The sequence below is a fragment of the Heterocephalus glaber genome, unplaced genomic scaffold (genome assembly GCF_053883595.1).
Source record: "Heterocephalus glaber isolate CG9 unplaced genomic scaffold, H.glaber_assembly_v1.0 deba00001538, whole genome shotgun sequence".
Taxonomy (NCBI): domain Eukaryota; kingdom Metazoa; phylum Chordata; class Mammalia; order Rodentia; family Bathyergidae; genus Heterocephalus; species Heterocephalus glaber.
Window position 1 is genome coordinate 12,326,152 of NW_028258333.1, and position 9,595 is coordinate 12,335,746.

At 32.4% G+C, this 9,595-nt stretch overlaps 1 pseudogene; it reads left to right on the plus strand.

The window, feature by feature from the left end:
* The first annotated feature begins 7,308 nt into the window (after window positions 1-7,308).
* On the plus strand, window positions 7,309-7,471 carry LOC147824483 (U2 spliceosomal RNA; annotated as a pseudogene).
* Window positions 7,472-9,595: the final 2,124 nt, after the last annotated feature.

Below are 9,595 nucleotides of genomic sequence, written 5' to 3' on the forward strand. Positions count from 1 at the left end.
ACCGCTCCTGTACAAACTTTTGTCAATCAGGGTTCAACAGAGAAACACAGCCAATAGGGTCTCCATACATCTACACACCTATAGAGAGCTTTATTTTAAGAAATTATCTCAAGTGATTATGGAGACTGGTGGCTCATATGTCTTCAGAGCAGGCTTAAATGTTGGACAACCAAATAAGCCCCAGGGAAAACCATCTGATGGTAAAATTTCTTAGCAGTGGAGAGAAGTCAGTGTGTTTGTTCGTTTGTTTGTTTGATTTTCAGGCATTCAGGTGATTGGATGAGGCCAACTCATGCTAAACACAATAATTTGCTATATTTGAAATCCACATACTTAAGTGTTACTCTCATTCAATAATACCCATCCAAAAAATTCCAGAAAAATGTTTCATCAAATAATTGGGCAACATGGTCCAGACAAGTTGACTTAAAAAATAACCATTATACCTAGTATTAAACTAAAATAGTATATTATTTGTATATATCAAAAGCCTTCTTATTTCAATAAATTGTATTATCTCTTGACTTCTCAAAGGGAAAATTTTTTTAAATTTATTATTTAAATTGTTCTTTTAAGCCTGTTTCCTTTTTTATTCTTTTTCGGTGCAAGATAATGAAATGAAACATTATTTCCTTTCTTTTATATAAATGCTTTTAACAAAAATTTTAGTCAGAATTTTCTGTGATGAGAAATGTTACCAACTCGTTTAGAAAAACAGTATCTATTTCTTCTCCTAGGGCATGCAGTTCAGATAGGCTCAGGTGAACACCACAATTTCCTTTAAGGACTCCAGCTGAAGAAGCTCTGCTTTCTGGGATTTAATATTTTTATTGAGGGGAGATAAGGAGGATATTATGGTGTCCTTCTGACCATATTCTGTAGGTGAAAAATATTCATGTTGCCAAACCCACTTGAACTGGGATAGGTGTACGCAAAGATATATGCTTTCCTTCTCTACTCCAGAGTACTGTTGAGTGACATAGTAAAGAGCCAGGATGTTCCTAGGACTCTAAGTTCAATGAGGAGATAAAAGTTGTGTGGAGTAGACCAGGACACCGTAGTTTCACTAAAGAAGAGCATTTTAACCAGGAACATAACATCTAGGCAAGCAGGAAACTTGTTAAATCTTGTAATTCATTCTGGTTTCTCCATTGAAAAAGAATAATCTTATTTCACACTAAGACCTGGTGGAACCATAGCATCATGGCTAATGAGATTAGGTTTAATATAAAACAAAATAAATGTGAAGCTGGATTACTAGACTGCTAAAGTCATATAATAAAGCATTTATTATTATCAGTAATAATTATGTTGACTAGATTGTTTCAGGCTTTTATATATCTGGCTTGCATTTCTCATATAATGCTAATAAGACTCATAATTTTTAAAAATGAAAAAACAGAGAAAAAGTTTAATTAAATACTCATAATTAGCTAGGATTAGCAAAATAAGGATTCAATTTCAGGCATGTAAGATCCATGGAATCACACTTATCACATAGCAAAGGAAAATATAAATTTTCATTTTATTTTAAATAGAGTAAAAGGTTTCTCATATTGAAAAATAACAGATATGATATATTTAAGATTTATATGATTCCTTCTAAAAAGAGTATAAAAATATAGCTGCACAGTACCTCAGTTAACTTTTGCTAAAGAACTTTGGAAGCAATTATGCACTTAATTTAGAAGGATGTGTTTCTCATAAGGATAAGATGCTGGAGTGATGGATTTTATATTCACAGATTTAAATTTAGGTAATAGATAATTTGTCCTAATCAGAATCTACAGGGGTTATTTTTAAAGATATTCCTATCATTCATCTCATCAGTTTCTCTCAAATATTCATGTTATGTATTTCTTTCTGTCATGTACATTGATTAAGAGACAAAAACATCAGTTGAAAATGTGTTTTGAAGTTTATCTTTAGAAAGGGAAATTTTAGCACGTGTGCTGATGAGACTATTTTCTTAAAGCAGTAGTTTTCCAAAGCTAAGATCAAGATATTTAAACATGGAATCAAAACAAGAATCTTATGTGACAACACATAGTGTATGCATTTAAATCTGCTAAATTGTATAGAAGATGCAACTTAAATTATATATTTCCAGCAGTGGTAATATAAGGGCCTATGTCTTTTTCAGTTGGAAAGAGAAAATGCTGAGAACTTTGAGATATTAAAAAAAAAATCCAAACCCACAGATACTTTAGAATTTTGTATTGGAAAATGACAAAGAAATACTTTTAATTTACCCTATCTGGCATATGTGTTGAAGCTTTTGGATTATCACAGGCGATGAAGAGCTCTATCTGCAAATGTTTGTCAGTACTCTCCAGGAGAGTCCAAGGGCAACTTTTTAAACTATGCAAAACAAACCAGGTATGTAGTGGTGCAGGCCTGTAATCCCAGCACTGGAGAGAATGAGGTAAGAGGATTGCCATGAGTTTGAGTCCAGCCTGGAGTACATAGTGAGTTCAAGGCCAGCCTGAAGTACATAGGGAGATCTTGTCTCAAAAATAAAAACAAAATAAACAATTTAATAAGTATGCAAAACAGAAATGAACATATTCTTTGAGATAAGTCACAGCTCTCATTCATGGTAAGAATGGGTTTTAAATTATCAAATAAGCAAATTCTGTAAGAAAGTATCCTGTATTTACTAAAAATTTGCTATTTTACATATTTGAACACTCCTTAAATTTTTATTGATGATAAAGCTCACTTCAGAGTCCTATATGCATCTTATATTTATTATCATATACAGTAACTGGGCTTAGGAAACTGAAAAATTCAACAAAACATTGATCATATATGTTTCTGTTCTAAATGACACAGTGCTGTAGTAGTTCTACAAAATAAAATGTGACCTAATTTGCTTGGTGGCAAATCAGTGTATAAAATTGTTGCTTGAGGAAAAAACTCATTAGCTTTTATTTTACCAACATGTGAAATAAGTTACTGTGGAAAGAATTCAACTGAGAATTGTGAAGCATACAAGGTTTAATTTTATAATAAAGAAGCCAATTTTTTGTCCATTAACTTTCTAGAAGTCAGCATTACTTGTCAAGATTCAGTAATGACTCAGTCTTCATTGTTCTCTGCTGGCAGAAATACAGGACCAGAGGGAATCCTATTACTGAGATGAAATTCCAACATCTGCAACATAAAGAAGGTAAGATTTATTTTGGCTAATGGTTTCAATGGTTTCAGTCCATGGTCAACTGGCTCCAAAGCATCATTATGAAGGGAGTATATGGCAGAGGAAATCTGTTCACCTTATGCATCCCTGAAGGAGCATAGAGGGGAAGAGCCAGAGAGGAAGAAACCAGGTACAATCCCTTAAAATATATCCCCGTGTCCTTCTTTCTCTACAAAGTTCCTACCTTCTTAATGCCCATTCAGCTACCAAGCTATCAATAGAGTAATGCATTGGTGAGATCAGTGCCTTTACAATCCAGTCACTTTTCCAGAATTCTCTCAGCCAAATTAAGTTTTTAATCAAGTTTGACCAGTAGGGTGGGCATTTTAAAACCCAAAACTCTGGGCATTTAATAACTTGCATTTCTGCGTACACACTGACCTTCTTTGACATTGCTGTATTTAAAAATATGGTTAGGACAAAAAATATGAGATCTACCTGTTTGAAAAATTTTTGAGATATACCTGTGTGAAAATTTTTAAGTAATTTAAATTTTAAATTTTAATTAAAAAAAATTTAGCATCTTATACATTATTATATTAAAATTCATAATTACCTTAGCTTCTAATGATAATTATGAATATATTTCAGCTTCAACTTTAGGTCTTATTTTAAGTCCACTTACATGTATTTTCAGTCAGGGTGCCATACTGATATGTCAAATGTAACATGGATAAATTGAACTCAGTAAATTCTTTTTATAAATCCTTCCCCTAATATCAAAAACTGAAATGAGATTTTTCAATATAAATCTCATAAATTACAATTTTATCTTATTTCTCCATTACACAAACATCTCTTTATTGTACTAGGACAATTGATTTCTTTCTTATTCTCATTGTGCTTTAAGGTTAGTATAGGCTCTCATAACTTGCCTTTCAGTTTCTTGTCAAACCTCTGATAGTTCTAATATAACCTTGAGGCACTAGAATATAGGATTTTGACATATGAATTGTTTGAGAAAGAGTTGAATTTACCACTCAATGTATTACCATATTATTTTGTTATTGTAGCAGTTGTTTATTTCTTTGGAAATGTTATCACAAACCTAGAGACTTAAAAGTACTCACTTCTATTGATCCTGCAGTGTCTGTCATCACAAATAAAATGCAGCTTAGCTAAATCCTCTGCCTCAATGTCTGAGAGGTTGACTCTGAGTGTCAACCAGGGTTGTAGTGTGGTCTAATCTAATCTAAGGGTCTGTGGAGGAAGAATCTCCTTCCATGGCTGCTAGCAACATTCAGGTCCTTGCAGAATATCTGACTGAGGGACTCAGGCTCTTGCAAGTTGTTGATTAGAATCATTATTTTGTTCTTTAAGGTGTTGTTCTTGTTAGTAGGTATTTTGCAGAATGGAAGCTTGTTTGTAATTTTTTAAAAAATCAATGAGGACAAAAGAATCTTCTAGTTACAGTAATGATAATAAGTAAAATAATAATAAATAACTAAAATGCTTTTGCATTTTCTCCATGCTGCTGATTCTAAGCAAGTCTCAGGTAGTACTGCTGCATTCAGGATGAAGGCTCCAGAATGGGTTTCATGGGGACCAGTTAGAAGTGATCTGTTATACACATCTCTATCTAAATAATGTACTTATTTGGTTATAATACTTCATTCCTAAAATTTACTTATGATGTTTTACATTTTCAGTTTGGTACCTGTGTTAATAGATTTTTTAGCTTTCTCTTTAAGAAAATTCTCTGGCCATTTTAATCTCATAACTACAAAATGAGTTAATGTTACAACATATCAGTGAACAGTTTGATAATGAAAAAAGGATAACTATCATTATATGAGTTTTAACTACCTCCATTTCTCTATCCTAAGAGCATAAAAATGCTGAGGTATTATAAGAGAAAAATGTCTCCTTGTCATCTATTATTTTAAGACACTATTTGTAATCTTCCCTCATATCGGATGAAATCAGGTTCACCTGTAGAAGCAGTTTGATACACAAACCTTATGCTATATATAAACTTCATAGAAGCACAACATTATATATGAAACACTAATCAGAAATGTTTATGATTGAATCAGTTCTGAATAGTAGACATAGAATGTGGAATTACTTTTAACCAAGCAATTTAATTTGATTTTGAAATATAATCTTCATAAGAACTGGGTTAGGAAGATGAATATTTTAAAAGAAGCTTAATGGCAACTAACTAAACATAATACAAATTGCTTTTGACTTAAAGAAATGCAGTACTCTGTAAATATTTTTTGCTGAATGAATGGATTCTTTAAATTAAATTCAACATCAAATGGCATCATATTTCCTTTTTTTCTTTAATAGTAACTTGCTTCAGACTTTATTATTTTAAATAACCATCGAAACTAAATCTAAGATGAGAGAATCATGTATCAGAATGTAAAATAATGACACATAATATGAGCTTGGTAATAAAAAAGCAAATCCATTCAACTGAAAAAAACATATTTAATAGATCCACTCTAAGGAAATAGTATGGGACCAGACAAATTACTAGCACTTCTATGTTGAACAGTGATATTCATTTGTTACTGATTAAGAAAAGACACTTATTTTTAAAATTCTATATTTCAACCATTGAAATTATATTTACTAAACTATTATTTGTCTGCTTTACTACATGAATCAAACTTTGGACACAAAACTGTTAATAGATTAGATGTAATGTGGTTTTTAGATATGTGAAAAGTAGGCTCTAGGATTAAAATGATTTTTTACACGGTTCGATACCAAAATGAAATTCTTACAATAGCAATACTTCATCTGGATTGGTTTATAAATGTCATGTTAGCTATAAGGCAATGAATTGTGTAATGGATTTTAGAAATCTTTTTTTTCCCAGTCCTGTAAAGCACTTTAGAAGTGAAGTTTCAAAGTCACGTAAACTTATTATCAGATTAATATTAGTCGAAGTATATAAAATTTAAATAAGTTTACAACATTTACTAATTTTTAGTGTTAAATAATTTTTCATAAAACATACAGTTTTCATGTGAAGAGGGCACAGTTTTTAGTTACATAGACTAATACTTTACTAACATGCAAAAGACAATTTCATAGATGATGTAATTGAATTAATAGTTCAAGAAAAGAATTATTGATTCATTAACTGATGTCATTTAATAACCAGAGTGGTACATTGAGACATACAATAGAGATTACTCACTACATTTGATGTGATACAATTATGATAATGTCTTTATTTTTCTTTCATAAGAATGGAGTTTGAAGAAATAAATGTGAATGGATCCACTGCAAAGCCCTAAAGACTGCAATGATACTATTGACCAGAATAAGATGTAGTAAGGATTACTAAGAGAAACTGAAATGTCTAGTAGATAAATCAGAGAAGATTCTTTTGAAAAAAAAGGATAATTGTTTTACCCAGAGAGTTATTCATATTATAATACAATGTAATATATAGAAATAGACCCTCCAAACAGGAGTATATGCATGGACATTTTACAAGAAAGAAAACCCAAGAGAGTTGTGTGAACCTATTTTTAGATTGAATTGTTGTCCTATTTTTCAGTCTTGTATCCACACACTTGGCCATAACACTGAAGACACTCATTCTATTCTTGACTTTGGCTTCTGAAACTTGATTTGGTTACACTTGACTTCTTTATTTACTCATGCCATGCTGTTAGGAGAACATGCTTGTGTGATGCTATTGATCCCTGGAAGAGAATGAAAGGCATAATGTAAAACACGAAGATTCAGAGACATATAAAAACCTGTATCAGCCCCCTAAGGAGTTGCTTTAAAGAACAGTTTGTCTCCGTGTTGCTCCTGTGTAAACCCATCTACCATTCCAGAGCTCACTAGCTGACCACAGCCTCCAACAGTTTACTTTGTGCTAGCCTAAAAATTTATAAGTAAAAGTAAATGACTGCTATTTTTAGTCTCTGAATTTAGGGGTCATTTAATACATAGTAATTTGCAAAAGATTTAAAAACCAAAAGTGGAAATTAGGATATAGTTACTAAAACATATGACGTGTGGCATTGTCATGACAACCAAGTAGACAATAGATGCTGAAGAAAGGTTACCTACTTGTAAAATACTGGTGAAATTAAGCCTACAGTAATTTAAAAGATTAAAAATATATCTAATGTATAGCTTCTCTGCCTTTTGGCTAAGATCAAGTGTAAAATTATATCTAATGTAATAATGAAAAAGTGATATGTGTTTCAGCCTGAATATTTGGAAACTGCTTCTCATAGATTCTTCAACATATAAGGACCTCAAAGTCTACTGCAGCTTGTGGTCCTACACTGAATCACAGGTTCTATCAGTGTCATCAGTTTTCTGTACAAAGTCTGCAGTTGATATAAAGAAGATCTCTTTAGATAGAAAAAGGTGACCACATTAAATATCATTAAATATCAGTCTCCTATTTTTAGAAGGATACATATGTATATTTGAATATTTGACTAATAGACTAATGGGAACCAAACACCCAGAAAACTTATACCATTTTGAGAAAAAATTAATGGTAAAATACTCTACATGTGGGATCATCAGTTACTAAAAGGGTTGAGATTTAAAGTATCTTGTGAGATCCAAACATTCTAGAGGTTCTGAGCAGGCTAATAATATTTATGTGAGATAAATCAATAAATCAATAAATAGTTTTCAAGTGTGCTTTTCTTTGGAGGGGAGAGTCCCCAAAGATGATAAAAGAAAAAGAAAGAAATCTCAGAGAGTAGACTCAAAACCCATGGAAAACAATAGACAAAGATCATGCCAATGAGAATAATTAGGATTGCTTTAAGAAAAACCCCTTTTCTCATTGGAGTGGAACCTGCTAGAATTTACTCAACAAAACCTATTCATAATAGATTACTACTCAGCTATGAAGAAGGACACATTTGAAATCTGTGGGAAAATGGATACACCTGGAAAACATAATGTTAAGTGAAAAAGATCATACACAGACGCTGAAATACAATAGAGTTTCTCTCATTTGAGTGCAAAGTAAAGAGCAAAATAAAAGGTTAATATAAAGCATCAGGAAGATAGATCTTTTGCAAATGGGTAGGGGTCCAAGCGACCAAGGGTGAGGTGAAGGGAAAGGAGAAAAGGACATAATATTTAAGATGAATCATACACATGTACCAAATATCTGTAATGTATGTAAATATTATATGTTGCAAACACAACTGAAAAATAATAACAATAACAATTAAAATTGGAAAAGGGGCTCTAGAGATAGTGGGAGGAGGAAGGAGAGGGGAGGGGAAATTTAAAAAAGTCAAGATACATTAAGTATATGTATCTATTCCCTACGTTGAATGTAAACTTCATATGCTTCAAGCACGTATTAATAAAAGAAAAGAAGAGAAGAGAAAAGAAAAGAAAAGAAAAGAAAAAAGAAAAGAAAAGGAAAGGAAAGAAAAGAAAAGAAAAGAAAAGAAAAGAAAAGAAAAGGGATTTGAGAATTACTGAGAACCGGTAACTTCTGTGTGCCTCCCACATTCCCTGTGAGGAATGAAAGCTCATTGCAGTTGTCCCTAGTTGTTCTAGATGCGGGTCATGTGGGGACGGAGAGCAGACTCCTTGCTTGTATAATCTGTAAGCACCCGATAAATAGGGGATACATACATGGGTGATGTAAGTGATGACATCCTGGATTTTTAGTCTAGTGACACAACTTTGAGCAAACTACATGTTCTGGGGATCAGCATATTTTGCATCTGGAAGGTGTGCAACTATGTAATTTGGCTCTAATTATTCTTTTCACACTCCTGCAAGGTGTAGAGTATTTTTCTCCCTGACTGAGCACAGGTATGTGACTTGCTTCCCAAAAGATTCCCACAATTGTCAAGTTTCGAGTTTGTGCTTAGGTACTCCGAATCCAGGTATGTCTCCATTGCTCCTTTCTGTAAATGTCATAACTATGGGGAAACAGAAAAGCGGTCTTCCCTCAGATTGTAGTTACTGATGACACAAAGGGCCAAGAACAGTCTTTTTAACAATCAGTGCCAAGAAAACTGGGTAGCTATATGCTATTTAAATCTGTATCATATGTTATACCCACAAGTCAATTCAGTGTGAATTAATAACTTAATCATAGTACCTGAAACTATAAAAATTCCACAGGAAAACAATGCAGAATATCTTCTTGACGTTTCTCTTACCAACGATTTCTTAGCTATAAACCAAAGACACAGGCAATGAAAGCAAAAACAGAGTAGACTTACATGAGACTAAAAGGCTTAAGTAAATAACAGAAAAAACCCAAAGAATAATAAGGCAACAAAAAGAACAGCAGAAAATATTTACAAGCCATAAGATTGATACAAGGTTAACATTAAAACATGTGAAAAACTTGTACAGCTCTGCAGCAGCAAACAAATGAATAAACTGATTGTAAAAACGGGGAAAGAAGTTCAGTAAATA